This window comes from Nomascus leucogenys, chromosome 14 (genome assembly GCF_006542625.1).
Source record: "Nomascus leucogenys isolate Asia chromosome 14, Asia_NLE_v1, whole genome shotgun sequence".
Classification (NCBI taxonomy): domain Eukaryota; kingdom Metazoa; phylum Chordata; class Mammalia; order Primates; family Hylobatidae; genus Nomascus; species Nomascus leucogenys.
The window spans coordinates 13,317,594-13,335,155 of NC_044394.1; the positions used below are offsets into that span (position 1 = coordinate 13,317,594).

The 17,562-nt window shown below is 41.6% G+C and overlaps 1 pseudogene; it reads right to left on the reverse strand.

The window, feature by feature from the left end:
- Positions 1 to 14,481: 14,481 nt before the first annotated feature.
- LOC100595273 lies at positions 14,482 to 15,976 on the reverse strand (annotated as a pseudogene).
- Between the last annotated feature and the right edge of the window lie 1,586 nt (positions 15,977 to 17,562).

Genomic DNA, 17,562 nt, shown 5'->3' on the forward strand with positions numbered 1-17,562 from the left:
GGCAGAGCTAGTAGGAAGCCTTCCTGTTAGTGCCAACAAAATAATAGCTGGGCACAGATAATGCAGCCTGTCATTTCCTAGCCTGGAGTGTGACAAGATTGGCTTTGTGTGACTCAATTCTGTGTGTGTCTGTGTGTCTGGTATTCAGGGAGGGGTGGGGAAAGGCCATGGAAGGAGGGAGAGGCTGGGGCAGGACTGGGAATCTGACAAAGATAGTCTTTTGGGGCTTTCCCCTTCAGCTACCTCTTTCCTCTTCAGCTACCCAGCACCTTTGGAATTCCTCCACATCCCTTCCCTTGGTTGACCTGCAGTAAGCTGGCGGTAGGATTATCCTAGGTTCTTCCTAGAATGATTATCTCTTAAGAGCCCAAACAGCAAAAGTGAAGCAGCATCCGCTCAGGGGCCACTGCTTACCAGCTGATGCTATCAGTGTGTCTGACATTCCAGGCAGATGGCATCAATACCCCTTGGGAAAAATCTTGCTCACATTGTAGTTCATCTTTTGGGGCCCTGAAGCCCTCATCTTTTTGCTTTTCCTGGTATTCAGAGTCTGTAGGGAAAGCTTCTGTCATACAAGTTGCTGAAAATGATGTCAAACACCTACTGTGTGCAATGTACTGTGTTCAACATACTTTCTAGTGATGGTTCAAGCTTCACAGCAGATGTTCAGGATATCTATTTTTATCCCATTTTTACCACAGAGAAAAATAGTCTCAGAGAAGGTAAGGGATGTGCCCAGGGTCATGCGGCTTGTTAAAAGGTGCAAAACTGTCTGGTTTCAAAGTTGTCTCCTGCACGCTCTGATTCCCAGCTGGTTTTCTAAAACATCTTTGTAGATGAACAGTGAATTATTATATATAAGAAATGGGATGCTATTTATGAGACAGAGTTTTGCAGTCCTAAACTCAAACATACTGTTCTCCATCCTTTTGGAAAACATGATGGTTCTGTATCAGTCGTTAGAAAACCTAAACCCTAAGATCCCGACATGCCTACTGTGCCTCCTTGACCTAAGATGACACCCTATTATTTTGGTACCATCATCAGCAAGCCTATTCCCTTTTCCCTGCTCCTTCTGACCATCCAGTATGGGTCAGTCTTACATTTTTTTTTTTCTAAACTATGCTCTCTGCCGGTTCTAAGCTGGTATTCCACCAAGAGGATGTGGCAGTGGAGGCGTGAGTCCTCAGATATGGAAGGATCAGAATTTCTGGAGAGATGTTTTTATTTTTTTTAAAAAAGCATATTCAATATTATAATTTGATTTGTTTTAGTCATGATACTTAAATTGTGGTGATAATGTGTATTAGTCCATTCTCACACTGCTAATAAAGACATACCCAAGACTCGGTAATTTATAAAGGAAAGAGATTTAATTGACTCACAGTTCTGCATTGCTGGGGAGGTGTCAGGAAACTTATAATCATGGTGGAAGGGGAAGCAAGCACATCCTTCTTCACATGGCAGCAGCAAGGAGAAGAGCACAGCAAAGGTGGGAAAAATCCCCTTATAAAACCATCAGATCTCGGGAGAACTCACTATCATGAGACCATTATGTAGGTAACTGCCCCCATGATTCAATTATCTCCAATCAGGTCCCTCCCATGACACTTGGGGATTATGGGAACTACAGTTCGAGATAAGATTTGGGTGGGGACACAGCAAAACCGTATCATAATGTTAAATAATATTAAAGGAATACATGAAATACCAGTTTATCAAAAAGCACCACGGATTAAAATTTTAAGAAGTATAGTAATTTACAATAAGGTTTGAAAGATCAATATAAAGTGTCTCACCTTTCTCAGAATATTTTAATTTTAACATGTAGCTATGACAGAGGAATGGTGGGATTTCTACGGTGGGTCAGGCCAATGAGAGAAATGGAGGAGACACATTTTAGGAGTAGGAGGCTTTTCAGCAGCCCCAAATTGTACTCCATGGGAACCAACGAAGGGGTTGAAAATGTATTGGGAAGATTCAAGTCCTTTCTGCTCTTTCTGACTCTCTCAGTGGTAACTTTGACTCCATGAAGGTTCTCTGCTCCTCGGGAAGCTGCTCCCAGGCCAGAGTGTTTGTGGTGGGGGATGAAGACATGAAGGACAGAAGACCTTGTTTGGGGTGGAGAGAGAACCCATTGGATCATTTTGCTTTAATTGAGAGGACTTAACTTGACTGTGGTTATAGCCATTTTGTTTATAACCAGTAGGGGGAAGAAACAGGACTTGTGAGGGAAAGAGAACACTACCTTCTCTATATCTAGATTAACTCATTGGGGAGGTCCTTTCTGTGCCCCTGGAGGCAAATGCTGGCAGCCTCATGGCCTTTGCGCTTATCTTTAGGAAATAGACAGTCAGGCGGACACCGTCATTTACACAGACTCAATTCAGAAATGAGAATAGCCAGTCTAAAATATATATATATCAAAATTCTGAACCGGACCAACTGAAATATTTCCCTGCTCCACCCTCAAGATTGCACCTCTGCACTGTGGGAGTTTTTGAGTGGGAATGGGGGATCTTGGTCTATGTTCCCCTCCACTCCCCAACTACCTTTTTTTTTTTTTTTGCTGCTGTTTTGATACCCCATGAATTGGTGTGAGAGGGAGGGAGAGAAGAGGACAGTTTTTATTGGTTGGGTGGATATGTGCTTCCAGGGCCTGGAAAGTGGTTAAAGCAAAGTTTCTCTGTTGAGTGCTTTTGTAGGCTTTCTGGGGTTTTCCTACTGGGCCTCTCTCCTTGTCCTCTTATTCCAGGTGTTCCCTTGGGACTCCTGCCTCAGCTTGTAGACACTGGATATAGTGCCAGCCTCTTACTGGCATCCCTCCCAGGGCCCATGAAGACCTCATGTCTGTTTTCTTTCCTGGGTGGCTCACATGTCACTCATGGGCTTGTTCCTATGCAGCAGCCTCTCTCAGCTATCACCGCGCAGTTGGTTTTTACTCAACTTCTACATTTCCTGTGCTAGAGTCAGACTTCAGTCTACAGTCCTTGTGATCTTCCTCAGACATGAGCCGGGCACCAGTCCCCAGTGTTCTCCTGTTGTAGAAGCCACAGTACAGAGCATCCTGAGTGGTTGCCTTGGAGGCCCTCTTTGGTGAGTTATTAGAGGCAGCTCATCCCTATCCTTGAAAAGAGAGTGGAGTGGTGAATCACAGCCTAAAACCACTCCCTCCAAAGAAATTTTTAATTTTAACATGTGGCTATGACAAAGGAATGATGGGATTTCTACAGTGGGACAGGCCAATGAGAGAAATGGGGGAGAGACATTTTAGGAGTCTCTCTCAATCAATTTAAGATCCTTCTATGACTCAATTTTGTATCCTTAATCTGGTTGAGGGGTTCATGCCTCAGGGAACAGATTTGTCTTCATTCTCTTTTTAAATTCTTACACTGCGCATGTCTGCCTGGGAGGTCTGCCTTCCACTTCCTTTGATATACTGATATCTATCATTTTGGTGCCTCCATCAAAACTGAGGACAGATGACAGATATTAGGACAGATGTGTTCTGTTCTAATACCCTGTGCATGATCCGTCTGATGTTGGCTGTTATTCTTCAGGTACACTGTCTCTCTGAGTGGAGACACAGGAGTCTTAACAGCGATATGCGGATAGCTACCATGCCACATACCTGCCATATCCACACAGCAGTAGGATTTCGGGATGGTGCAGCTGAAAAGGGCAGCGGATATCAGGGTGGGATGGGGAGAAAAGTGGATGGAGGAAAGGGGTCTCATATCTCCCATGGTGATAGAATTCTTTAGATGAGACTTTGACCCCATATGAGCTGACTGCAGTATCCTAGGGAGGGGGTATAATCTTTGGATCACATCAGCCTAAATCCTAAGCCCGCTGGCACTTAGCAAGGACAAGCTACCCACCTAGAAGAGCAGGAGGTGGCTTTCTGTGATGCTAATGCCTTGGCTCACACTGTGGAACCTCCAAAGCCTGTCTTTCTCCCTGGCCCTGATTCAGCCTTTTCTCAGCTCCTTGCTGAGTTACAGCTGTGTCCTGTTGAAGTAGAATATAAAGATGAGCTGAGCTGCCCAGGCTTCTGCAGCTTTCAGAGGCAGAGCCCAGCCAAGAGCATAGGTTGCTTGATACCTGATGCTGGAAGATCCAGGGAATGTTCCCATTGCCAAGAAATACCTCCTATAGTGTACACATTCTGCCTAGTGGAGAACTCCACTTACCTGTTAGGGTGAGGGCCTCAGTACAGAGCTCTGAGGCTCATAAACTCCTTCAGAACCTCAGAGCTTTGGTCTGTTGACTCCTTGCCTTTGAAGCAGCATCACACAGGGGCTGGGAAGCCTGTCCCTGGAGTGAGGGGACTGACATTTGAATCTCTGCGTTTAAATTGCAAGTTGTAACATGGTGAAACCCCCTCTCTACTAAAAATACAAACATTAACCTGGGTGTGGTGTCAGGAGCCTGTAATCCCAGCTACTCAGGAGGCTGAGGCAGGAGAATCGCTTGTACCTGGGAGGCAGAGGTTGCAGTGAATTGAGATTATACCACTGCACTCCAGCCTGGGTGACAGAGTGAGACCCCGTGTCAAAAAAATACAATATAATACATAAATTGCAAGTTGTATAACCTTCAGCAGGTGACTTGTTTCCTGGGCCTTAGTTTTCCCATCTGTAATTTGGGAATAATGGCAACATGATTATGAGATAATCCATGTAAACCATAAGGCACATAATTATCTCTTTAACTGTTACTTTTATCAAATTACTTTGTGGCAACCCACAGAGAGATATATTTGGCACTTAAACACAAAACAACCACAACCAAACACACACACACACACAAACACACAAATACACACACACACACAAACACACACACACACCATGCACATATACAAAACCTTCTACAAGTGATGGAGGTAGTGTAGGAGAATCTGTGTTGGGAACAGACCCTTAATTTGACAAACACAGTTAATAATATTCATGCTCACGTGATTTTAACACAGTGAAGCACTGTCCCCTTCCAACGGAGTACACATTGTTCTGTCTTTCTTGAAAGCGTATTTTCCTAAAAGTAGCTTGGATTAGCGAGCAGGGGTCAGTGATAAGGAATCTCACTTAACTGGATATCCTGTTTGGGAACCATGTCTGATGTCCAGTTTCCTTACTCCACACCTCCTAACCCCTCAACCGCATCTACCATCTTGTTAATATTTACAGTTGCAGTTTGCTGTTCTGGTACAAAATGCCAGAAGTGTTCTGGAATTGCCTCATAAAATAAACTCAATTTAGAAAGCCATATTCACTAAGGATTTATTAGCTCTTCACACTCTGGAAGCCTAAAGTTTTATTCTGAGCCAGTTAGTTGTGCACCCAAACCAGCTGAGTAATTCTACCCTTGAGACAACAGGCCAGTTGGAGGCAAGAGTTTTTAAGCTGCCAACAACTTCCCCTTTGGCTTAAGGTCGTGTGTGTGTGTGTGTGTGTGTGTGTGTGTGTGTGTGTGTTTTAGAGGTGGGTGCTACTTTTCCCAGGGTGTAGCCATCCACATATACTCTGCAAGCCCAAAGGCTGACCCAGAAAACTCGAAGTTTTAACCACTAGATGTTGGGAATAGGGGTGGGACAGACATTTCTACAAATTCATTGCCCACAACGATTTCCAGTAAAATTTACAGATAGTACTAGCTCTATATGTGGTCAGAGGGACGATGGGGTGTAATGAGGAAAGGTCACATGTGAAGAGTTAAATCCCAGTGGGAGGCAACCTTGCCAATGTGGTCTCAAGGGGCCGGATGAATAACTGAGCCGAGAGCAGAGAAGGACATGTCAGAGTGGGTTGGTTAGGGAAGACTTCATGTCATATAAAGACAAGATTTTAACTCGACCTGCAATCTTGGGTTTATTTGGACAGGCAAAGAGGAAGAGGAAACACTTTGAGGATTATTAAAAAGACCTCCTTTTGGTTTGGATTTCAGCCAGGACTTGTATGCCATTGTAAGGGGAAACTTAGCAATTTCAGAACTATGTTCAGTTTTAGCTACATATACTCAGACCAACTATCTGGGAACATAAGGAAGAAAAGGAATTATCAGAAAGCTATCTCTATCTCTTCCTACTTTTTACTCTCCCTCCTAAGGCTTAAAAACTAAGTAACTAATGCAGGCTAAAGGAAAAATACATGTTGTAAGTTACATATGTATTTGGTAGCAACCTATCTCCTGAATTTTTTGGGAGGCGGGGAGGTACTTCAACATCTGGAAAACATCCTCAGATACGGAAGTCAGCTCCAAAGACCTCTGAGGACAAAGGAAAGGAGCTGCCACAAGGCCTGTCTGTGAAGTCACTCTGCAGGAAACAATAGCAGAGGCGTCTTCTGGCTAGAATCTATTTTGAATTAGTTTTGTGAAAATTGAGGTTGCTGATGTGGCAAAGCCCAGGCAGGAGAGGAATGAGGGTGGAAGGAGGGAGTGCGGCTTGAAGCTGACACTCCGAAAAGTTCCCAAAAAGAGGAAGAACATAGCAGAATCTATAGTCTGAAGCCACTCATGTAAAAGCAGTCTTGCATCTCGGTTATGAACCTGGAATATCAAGAAAAGGCTAAAAGATGTACATTTTGTTTTGTGTAGTAAGTTAGAAAAGAGTTTTAGAAAGATTTCTATAAAAGTTGGTCAACAATGTTGACATATCAAAGGGGAAGTTTCAGATGTCCACATCGGAGAGAAGGGAGTGGGCCCATGCTGAGAGCTTACTCTGTTAGGTGCTCTCAGCCACTGTATCATTTGGCCATCACAGCTCTGGTGAGGTATACTTACTCCATTTTTCCTTTGGGGAAACTCAGGCTGAGAGATACTAGGTAACTTGCTTGTAGTCAAATAGTAGCTGAGGAAGGATTTGAACCCACTTCTTAGGACATTACAAATCATATCACCATTTATGTAGAAACTTTGTTTTTCACCGATGTGCAGGACAGGTTTTGTTGTTTCACTTTGTGGGTCATCTTCCAGGCTGCTTGAAATAATGCCATCTGAGGACAGGCACTGGCTTGGTTTAATGTGAGTAATCAGTGCCTTGTGCCCCCTGATATTTAATGTTTTCCAAGGCTAGAAGGAGAATGAGAAGTGGTAATTCATCTACAATGACTTGCACATAATAAGAATTCAATAAATGTTCTCTCTCATCATGATGATGATGATAATGAAGATGACTAAATAATCTCTGCCCGAAAGGATTTCCTCTGACAGACTATTGATTTCTGCCAAAGAAACAGCCTAATAAAGGATAAAGATTGTCATCTCAGCATCATCAGTTATGAAGCATTTAAAAAGTGAAGGTGAGGAAACAGGCTCTGTAGCCCAGAGCTTAACTCCCTGTTCTGCTGTCTCCTAATAGTGCTACAGGGCTCACCTCTTGTGTAATGGAGGGCAAAGTATATCTAATAGTAGTTTTTGTTCTTTTAGGCAATGAGAAACATTAGAGGTTCTTCTCCTTTTAGAGCTAGGATAACTTTCTAAATAGTCTTGTGGAGGTTTTCTTTAGGAATATACACAGCTTTTCAATTCTGCTGAGTGACAAATGTTCTCTTAGCTAGTAAGAAGCTGTCCTTTTGCATAGCCGAAGCTCATCCTCACTTGACCAACCCCTCCATTCCTTTTGTGAAGACAAAATACTATGCATAGTGAAGTTCCCATCTGGGGCTGAAGGCAGATGAGGGGACAGCATCTTTTAGCCTTGACTTCCACACAAGAACACCAGAAGGGGAGTTAATTACCAATTAGATCGTGCTGAAAGTAATTGCTAGAAAACTTCAGAGTGGGGACAGAATTGATGCCTAGGATGAAGTGGTCAGGAAGGTTTCTTGGAGGACACAGTCCTGAACTAGTGGGGCCCAAAATAGTCCTTAAGGCAGATAAAAGCCAGACTTAGTCTGAATCTTAACTCTACCACTTAACTAGTGACCTTGGTAGCTTTCTGCATCTTTCTGTGCATCGGTTTCTTCATTTATAAAATAAGAATAATAGTAACACCTACCTCATATATTGTTTTGAGGATTAAATGAATTGGTATATCTCAAGTGCTGAAAACAGTGCCTGACAGCTAGTCAAAGCTGAATAAATATCAGGTAATTTTATTAAAGACTGGGGAGGTTTGGGTAGTTAGAGAGGAGAAGCCAGATCTCAGAGGCAGGAAAGAGAATTCAGGTCAAATTTACCTTCCCTCCCAGCCAAGGCAGGAGACCTGACTCTTCCCATTCCCCAGTGACACAGCCGAGGGCAAAATGTTTTCCTATTGACACCCCTGAAGACATAAGTGAGTGACTCCCTGGGTGGCTGTAAGCTGGTAAACAGTTTTCGGAAGAGCTTAGTTTGTTTTTTTGGAATATATTTGGGCCTGGGGAAATGCTGGCCCTGAGGGACATATTTATTTCTCTTAGAAAACATGGCTTGTTGGAAATTCAAAAGACTTGACTACTCAGCTTCACTCAAAGTCATGCGTGAGCCCAGCTATTGGTTTCCATATGAGACTTCAGGGAAGACCTGGGTCTCGCCCGAGGTTGGATCTGTTCTTAAGACACGATATGGGTTCTTTTAAACATGCAATAGGCATTTATCGATCATCTTCAATATGCTATGTTTCTGCCTTTGTGGAGCTCACAATTTATTAGGTGACATAGTCAAATAAAGAGGCAATTGCTTTGTAATGTGACAAATGTTCTCATGGGAGAAGCATAGGACACCACGGAAGCAAGTGGGAGATGCAGCTGGTTCAGCCCAGGATGGTGGAAGAAGAAACATGTAAATAAAGACCCAAAGGAGGGCTGGGTGCAGTGGCTCATGCCTGTAATTCCAGCACTTTAAGAGGCCAAGGTGGGCGGATCACCTGAGGTCTGGAGTTTGAGACCAGCCTGGCCAACATGGTGAAACCCTGTCTCTACTAAAATTACAAAAAATTAGCTGGGAATGGTGACACATGCCTGTAATCCCGGTTACTTGGGAGGCTGAGGCAGGAGAATCGCTTGAACCCAGGAGGCAGAGTTTGCAGTGAGCTGAGATCGGGCCACTGCACTCCAGCCTGGGCAGCAAGAGTGAAACTCCATCTCAAAAGACCCAGTGGAGGGGGGTTTAGCCTAAAGCTGTGGGGTTTGGGGAATGGGTGGGAGTGTGGAAAGTAGCAGGAATGTCTGTGAGGCTGTGAGTAGTGACCTGCTGACGTGGGCTAAGGTTAATACTGTGTATGCATATATGCATATGTGTTGTATATGTGTGTAAGGGGAAAGAAAGATGAGATGGAATGGTGCAGTTTAGGATAGTCAAGAAAGACCTGATCTGGATTAAGGAGGAAAAAGTCAGTTTTTTTAATGTCTTACTGGCAAACTTTGGGTAAGTCCCTTCACTTGTATGGAACTTGTAAAATGGAGAGAGTAATAATATAAATTTGGCCTATTTCCTAAGGCTATCTCATAATAGTACTCTGAAAGAGCTTAAAACATATAGTAGTTACACATATTTAAAGAGTTATCATTGTCATGTTACTATTTCATTTAGGAATCATGTTATGATTTCATTTAGACTATAAATCTGTAGTACTAGGAATATGTGAATGTGAATGATTAGGAATCATCATTATGAACAGTATCTTTAATATTTCCACTGCTATCATTAGAGGCAGAGAAGTAGAGCCTCTGTTTATGATGGTGGGCAGTGTTTGTAAATGGTCGACCATTCCTCCTGCCCCCGCCTCCTCCACGTACTTACACACAAAGGTGGTGACAGAATATATTAAAAAAAATGGAGGCTATGTTTCTCCAAATCCAGTTTACAGAACAGCAATTCTTGTGATTACTTTTCCATTATTGGTTTACAGTTATTACTTGGTCAGATGGGTCAGGCAATGGCGGGAGCATTGTGGATAGTGGGATAATATGATACAGCAGGGAGACTTCCCTGCAGAAGGATGACGGGGAGGACTTCAAAGACAAGCTCCAGAAATAAGGCATATGGAAGCCAATCTGGTCGCCAGAAAAGGCTATTAATCTTCCATTCTGACTGGAAGGCTACGGTGTGAACTTGGCAGGTTGTTTTCTTTCTCAAAGCCTCAGTTTCTTTATCTTTAAATTGGAGCTAATAATACCAATTTTATATATAACAAGTATGTCAGATTTTATGTAACTCATCAATAAATGAGGGAACCAGTGAGATGACATACTGGCTTACAGGATAATTCAAAAAACCACACGTAATACAGGCAATGAGGAGTCTATTAAAAGGCAACAATCAATTGCATTCCGCTGGGCACATTCATTTGCATTTCAATGGATGAAAGTTATTTGCATCGTTGTCAGTTTTCTGCATTTTACAGTGTTGAGGAATAGCTAAAAATAATCATAACCCAGATCGTGGCTTGTTTTCCATTTATAACACTCAGTAATCTTTCTGGTCCATTTTAGTCTTTTTTACAATTTTCCCTCACTTAATTAAGTAGAGATAATGCATACAGAGTGCTTGACAAAGAGTAAGTGCTCAATCAATGCTAGCTATTATAAAAATCATTTAAATAATAGTAATAATAAAAATTTTCTGCACTGCTGGCAGAGTTATCTCTCCAAAGTACAGCTTTGGTTATGATAGATTCTTCTCACATTCGGTGACTCATCATTGTCTCTGAAATAAATTCCACAGTTCTTAGCTAGATATTTAAAGTTTTTTGATCTGTCTGCATCTAAACTTGCCAGTCTATTTCCTACACCTAACTCCTTGCAAGGTCTGTCATGATTACTAGAATTTTACCATTTGGGATCAATCTTTTTTGATATTGGAGAGTTTGGGGTCTTCGAGTGCTCCCTCTGAAGATGCAAATGTCACTAAGAGAGGATTTTGCTCAGAAATGATCTGGCAGCAACACAGTTGCCCAAATTAGCAAGTGTATTAGTATGCTTGGGCTGCCATAACAAAATGTTTAAGCTTGGGTGGCTTAAACAACAGACATTATTTTTTCTCACAGTTCTAGAGGCTGGGAAGTCCATGATCAAGGTGCTAGCTGATTTAGTTTCTCATACTGGCTCTCTTCCTAGTGCAGATAGCCATCTTGTTGCTGTGTCCTCACATGGCCTTTCCTCTGTGCATGTGGAGGGAGAGAGAGATTTCTGATGCTTCTTCCCCTTTTGATAAGGAACCCAGTCCTATCATATTTAGGTCGCCACCCTTATGACTTCATTCAACCTTAATTACCCCCCTCAAGGTCTTATCTCCAAATACAGTTACATCAAGGGGTTGGGATTTCAACATGTGAATTTTGAGGGGACACAATTCAATCTATACAGCAACATACTAGAAGAGAGGGTGTAGCCAAAAATGGAGACTGTGGGCTGAGTGCAGTGGCTCACATCTGTAATCCCAGCACTGGGAGGCCAAGATGGAAGGATCACTTGAGCCCAGGAGTTCAAGACCAGCCTGGGCAACATAGCACAATTGTATCTCTACAAAAATACAAAAATTAGCTGGGCATTGTGGCGCATGCTACTTGGAGGCTGAGGCGGGAGGATCATTTGAGCCAAGGAAGATGAGGCTGCAGTGAGGTGTGATTGTGACACTGCACTCAAGCCTGTGTGACAAAGTGAGACCTTGTCTCAGGAAAAAAAAAAAAAAAAAAAGAGAAACTAGGAAGACTGGCTTCACCATTGTTCCACAAAATTATTCTGCTGAGTTTTCTTCGTGATGAGATCAACACAGCTTTTACGTGAAGGACTCTGAACCTGACTCCCATATTCCAGAACAGGAGTCCTAGCTGGGGAAGATGAAGTGTGGGACTGGGTTCTCTTCTGCCACTCTCTCAGCCTCCAGTAGGTGTCTCACTTAAGCTGAAAACTGGGGACAGCTGCCTAGGACTAGCTGAGATTTTCACTGCAAGACAAACACCCAGAAATGCTACTACCTTCTCTTAAAAGATTCCTAAGGTTCTGTAGTTTGCTTTTTTGAGTGGCTAAAACATATGATTTTCTTTGTTCATACATTTAATTTTTGTCCAGACATGTTTATTTTAAAGTTTTCCATTCATACCACTCTTTAGGGACATTATAGGGTGTCATTTGGCTTGATCAAAACATCTAATCCATCACAACGCTAATAGGTTAAAAAAACTGCAAAATAGATGCATGATTTAGGGGTAGCAAAACACTTGGAATTAACTAATGAAGTTTTCGATTTGGGAAAAGTATTATTTCTTTTTCAAAGTGTGTTATGTGCCAAACTCAATTACCAAGGTTTACAGGAAGACATTTGGGTAATTTCAGAAGCAATTTCAGTAGGTACTATCGTATGAAATTGTCTGCTGAGTGGGTAGATATCACTTTCTATTATTATGGTTTGTTTATTGGGAGCTAAGTGGGATGAGAGTGTTAAGTGGTGTGCACATTAAGTTGAGGCAGTGAAACATAGTGAAAAAGAAAAAATAACTGGATTTGGAGGCTAATAGACAACTAGCTCTGTGACATTGGTTAAGTCCCTTAATTTTCTAGGCCACAGTTGACTTATCTGTAAAATGATTGTTGACGACCTCTAAAGTTCTAGTTAGGATAGTTTTAGCTGTTGCAATAAACTCCACAATTCCAGTGGCTCAATCCGATAGAAATAAACTTAAAATACTTTTGGCCATTGACGTTTTTTTTCTTTTTAAAATGAAATTTAAAATTGAAGTATGGGATGCATGCTGAAAAATGCACAAATCAAAAGTGTGTAGCTCAATTAAGTTATGAAAAAGTGAATGCCCTCGTAACAGCATCCCAGGAACATTTTCTATAGCTCTCCAATCACTCCGCCTCCAAATTCTTCAAAGCAACCACCATTCTGACTTTGAAAATCATAAGTTAGTTTTGCTAGTGCTCATATACCATATAAATGAAATCATATATTGCCATTGATATGCATAAAGTTTGTATACTTTTGTGTTTAACTTCTCCGAAAGAGCTATAATCATGAGATTCATACATACTGTTATATGTAGCAGCAATTCACTAATTTTGATTGTTTTGCAGCATTCTATTATATGAATACACCAAAATTTATCCATCCTTTGTTAATGGATATTTGGGTTATTATGAATAATGCTGCTATGAACATTCTCAGACATTCATTTGGGGGTTGTGTGTGTCTGTGTGTGTGTGTGTGTGTGTGTCCATTTCTATTGGTACAGATTTAGGCATTGCATTGTTAAAAAAAAAAAAAACACTAACAGTTTTCAAAATGGTTGTACAAGTTTATTCTTCTAACAGCAGGGTATGAATGTTCCTGTTCCTCCTCATTCTCACCAATGCTTGGTATTGTTGATCTTTCTAATTTTAGCTATATTGGTGGGAATAAAGTGACATCTCATTGTATTTTTAACTTACATTTCCATAAGGAGCTCATAAGGCTAGGTAACTTTTCATATGTTTATAAGCCATTTGTATATTCTTTTTGTTAAGTGACTGTGTAAGCTCCTTACCTATTTTTATATTGGATTGTTTATTATTTAGCAATTCAATATAAAAATAGGCATTCGTTATCTGTTTTGCATATGAGCTCTTTGTCAGGTCTATGACACTATATTTTTTAACATTACTTTTTACTAAAAATGGCAGTGAATGCTAAATGTCCAGCTTTACAATAAATACAGTAATAGCAACTCAAACTAAAACAAAACATACTTCTGATAGCCATTATTTTTCTGTTTAGGACAATTTTAAAATCTCTTTTGTCACGAAAACAGGAATGTACCTATACAAAGACTCAAAATAGGCCATCCTTTTAAACAAAAAGGCAATGATTCACAAAAGACTATGAATAGAACAGGTAACTAGTTGACACAAATCTAATAGGATTTGTTAAAATCAGTCATATCTAACACATCTGAAGTGTTCTTGTATGAAGTATCACATGAAGAAAAGAAGACTTTATCAACATCTAAAAAAGTGGGTGTGACAAGTTACCACAAAAAGTGTTTCCTGAGACATAAGGAAATGCAACATTATCTTCTTAAACCTTTTAGTTCAAGTCTTTCCACCCAGTAAAATAGCAGAGGATCTGAAACTGAGAAAATATATTTGAGTACAAACAGCTTGTGAAACTTAACACTTTTTTTCATCATTAGAGGGTTTTACCAAACAACCAACTTGTCTGCTCAGTAGGCATTTCAGATGTGAGAGACACTCCTCTGTACAGGAGCCTGTACTGTCTTCAATCCTATGCGTCAAGTGTCTACCACAGGCAAACAGTTTGCTTCCCCATTTTGTAGTAATGCAATCTTCCTCTTAGCAAAAAGAGGTAACCAGCCCCTGTAGACTGAAGGGACCAGAGTCACAGGATAAGGATTTCCTCTTAATATTTTTTATTTTGATGTTTGAACTCCTGATGCAACATTCTAGAACAGGGTGTCAGGACCTGCTATGCCCAAGGGACTGACAAAGGAAAAAGCTCTGTTTATTTTGTGCAATTTGATGCATGGATGAAAAACTCAACATACAATAACAGAAGTTGGTTGTTGATAAATCACATTCTAGTCTTTCAGCACTTCCATAAGCAGATGACATTTTCAGTTTTCTAGCTCTCGTAGTTTTAACACTGCAACATCAATGATGCATATGTCCAGAATCAGTTAAAAAGACTGTCAAATTATTTTATTTCATCTATTTTTTCACTATCTCTTGGTCCCAAGTGTATCAGAATGATTACCTTTTGGCATTCTCTGCCATTGCACGTTGGGGTGCTCTCGATTGTCTCCGTGTTTTCTGGGCTGGTTGGGAGAGGGAGCTTGGGAAGGATGTGCCACTGTCAGGAGGTTGTGAATCACTGGGATGCCTCCAAGGACGATCCCTTCCGTGGCTGCAGGGAGTGCTCCTGGAGTCACACCCACGATGCCTGGCAGATACCTGTATGTGGCACCATTGAGCTTGAGATGAATTGCTTGCTGGTCTATTACTGACCAAGGCGCTGATGTGACAAAGAATTCTTATTCACACAGTTTCTTAAGCATTCTGAATGCAACCTGTGATGGCTCGGCAGATCTCGGTGGCAGCTGCCTCTCATCTCCAGCGATGCCTGCTCGCTGTACCAGGCAGTGTGGGGACCCTGAGCAAAGCTAAAGGGCTCTGATTCCTGCATGTCGAGGGCTGCCCCTCTATCCTGCTGTCCTTGAGGGCTTGTCCTAAGGCGTTCTCGTCCACCAAGCCACCACGGGCTGCATTCACAAGGAATTCTCCCTGCCTCATCTGCTTTATAGTAAAGTCATTGGTGAGATTGTGGTTATGTTCATTGAAACTGCAGTGCATGGAGAGGCGGTCACTCTGCTACAGCAAATCCTGCAGGGCATAGACTCTCTGCAGGCCCAGGGACTGCTCTATCGCATCCTCCAAGTAGGGATTATAAAATAAGACACTGAATCCGAAGGCCCTGTTTCGAACTGCAACCGCCTGCTCCGTGCCACTGAAGCGGATGAGGCCCAGCGGCTTTCCAGGGATGCAGGCCGCTCCTGATCCACCTCTGCTCCAGGCTCTGTACCCACGTGCCTTCCGGCAGCGCCTAGTACAGCCACGGTTCCTCCGCTACAGATTGAGGATGTGGGAGATGGTGGGGTCGGCTGTTTCTTCTTCGCCTCGGAAGGGAGGTTGCACACAGCAATCCCGAGTTCACAGGCAGCCTTGATGTCCACATTGTCGTGGCCAGTGCCTATCCGCAAGTCACTCTCAGGGCCTTGAACTTCTCCAGGTCCTGCCTGGCGAAGGTGATTTTGTGGTACGTCATGGCGCCCACGGCTTCATTTAAAACCTTCTGGTGGATCTCCTGCGTGGACTGTGCATCACAGAAGGCCACGGTGACCAGGTCCTTCAGGATGGGCATCTCCACGGTGCAGTTGCGGTGGTCCAGCAGTGCCACAGGGGGTGGGGTCCCCGGGGCCGTTCAGGACGTGGGGGCGGATACCTTCACAGACTGTGTCCAATCGCTGCCTCTTGACCTTGTGCTTATCCACAAGGGCCATTTTAATAGAACTGTGCAAATCTCAGATCAAAAGGCAAAGCAATCCTCTAAGAACTTAGGGAAAGTCGCAGGAGTCTGCGTGCATGACGCCACCATGAACCCAACATAAATCTGTCCGCTAATTACATATAGCCTGATGTGATTTTTTTCTCTACTTCACTTTGAATGTCCTAAAGATTTTGCTTTGTATTACTCTAGAGCTCATATATATTCACATTGTTTTATCCTCATTGAAATTTGTACCCTTTGGTATTAAAAAAATACCCTTCCCTGACTTGTTAAATACTTTTTAGCCTGAATTTAACTTTGTATAATATTCAGATTGTGATTTTCTTTTTGTATGAGTTTGCCTAATATATTTTGTCCATTCTATTATTTTCAGCTTTTCTGAGACTCTATATTCAGCACAGAATTCAATTTTATGTTGTGATGTAATCTGAATATGTCTTTTTAAAGAGGTGAGTTTAACTCTTTCACATTTATTAGTATAACAAATATAATATCCCAATCCTCTATTTCTTTATGTAGTACCTATTGATTTTCTCCTATGGCCAATGGATAGAATGAGGGCATACCTTTTCCTCTCTGTTTCCTGCTCTGCCTCCTGGTACTGCAATCATATTATCGTCTTACTATTTGCCTTTGTATTGTTCTATATAATTAGGTCTTGGATTTGATTTTTTAAAAGCATACCATTTATCCTCAGCAGAATCATTGTATCTACCATGCCTCTCATCTTTTTTTCTTCCTGTTGATTTTTGTTAGTTATAATAATTCTACATTGTCAGAGCATATAACATTTGCATTTTGTTCTGTCACTCTTCACTTGGCATTTGTTTTAAGCTTGATAATCCATTTAAGCAAAGGGGACTTTGTTTTAATTGTCTTTTTGTCATAACTTTACTAGTAATCTTTTGGTTGGATGGAGTTTGGCTTGTAGTAGATTCCTGTTGCAAATAAGAGGGCTTATGCAAATAATCCAATTTGTCCATTTTATTTAAACCTAAATCACAGTTTCAATGAATATAAAAATCTTTGAATCTCACCTTCTTTTTAGAAGGTTTCATAGGTGTTGTGCTACTCTCTTCTACCACTGAACATTGCTCTGAACATTTTCCCTCTTGACTTTGTGACTTTATTTTTGTTGTTGTTGTTTAGCCTAGACAGTGGCCTAACTAGAAGTGGTGTGTTTTATGATTGGTTTGGGAAGTGTATTTGGCTTTCTCAGGCTGTTCCTAATTGGAAGCGGGTGGGGAGGGTTGCAGGGGTGGAAGAGAACACGGAATTAAGGAAGCTGATAGTTCTTGACCAAGTCCTGGCTGTTTTGGGCCAGTTGCTACAGAGGTTGTTCTTTGGTTTCCTGGTCACTGCAGAGTGTAGGTCATAGTTGTGTTTGTATATATGGTCTTGATATTGCCCATTTGTATATTTATTTTCTCAATTTTGCTTTTTCTTTTTTTTGGACATTCTGATTATTTTTATTCTGGCTACCTTTAACTGTCTTCCATATCAATTACCTTCTCTGAAATCTCTTAATCTTTATTTCCACTTAATTTTTTTCTTTCCTTCATATCTCTTTATGTCTCA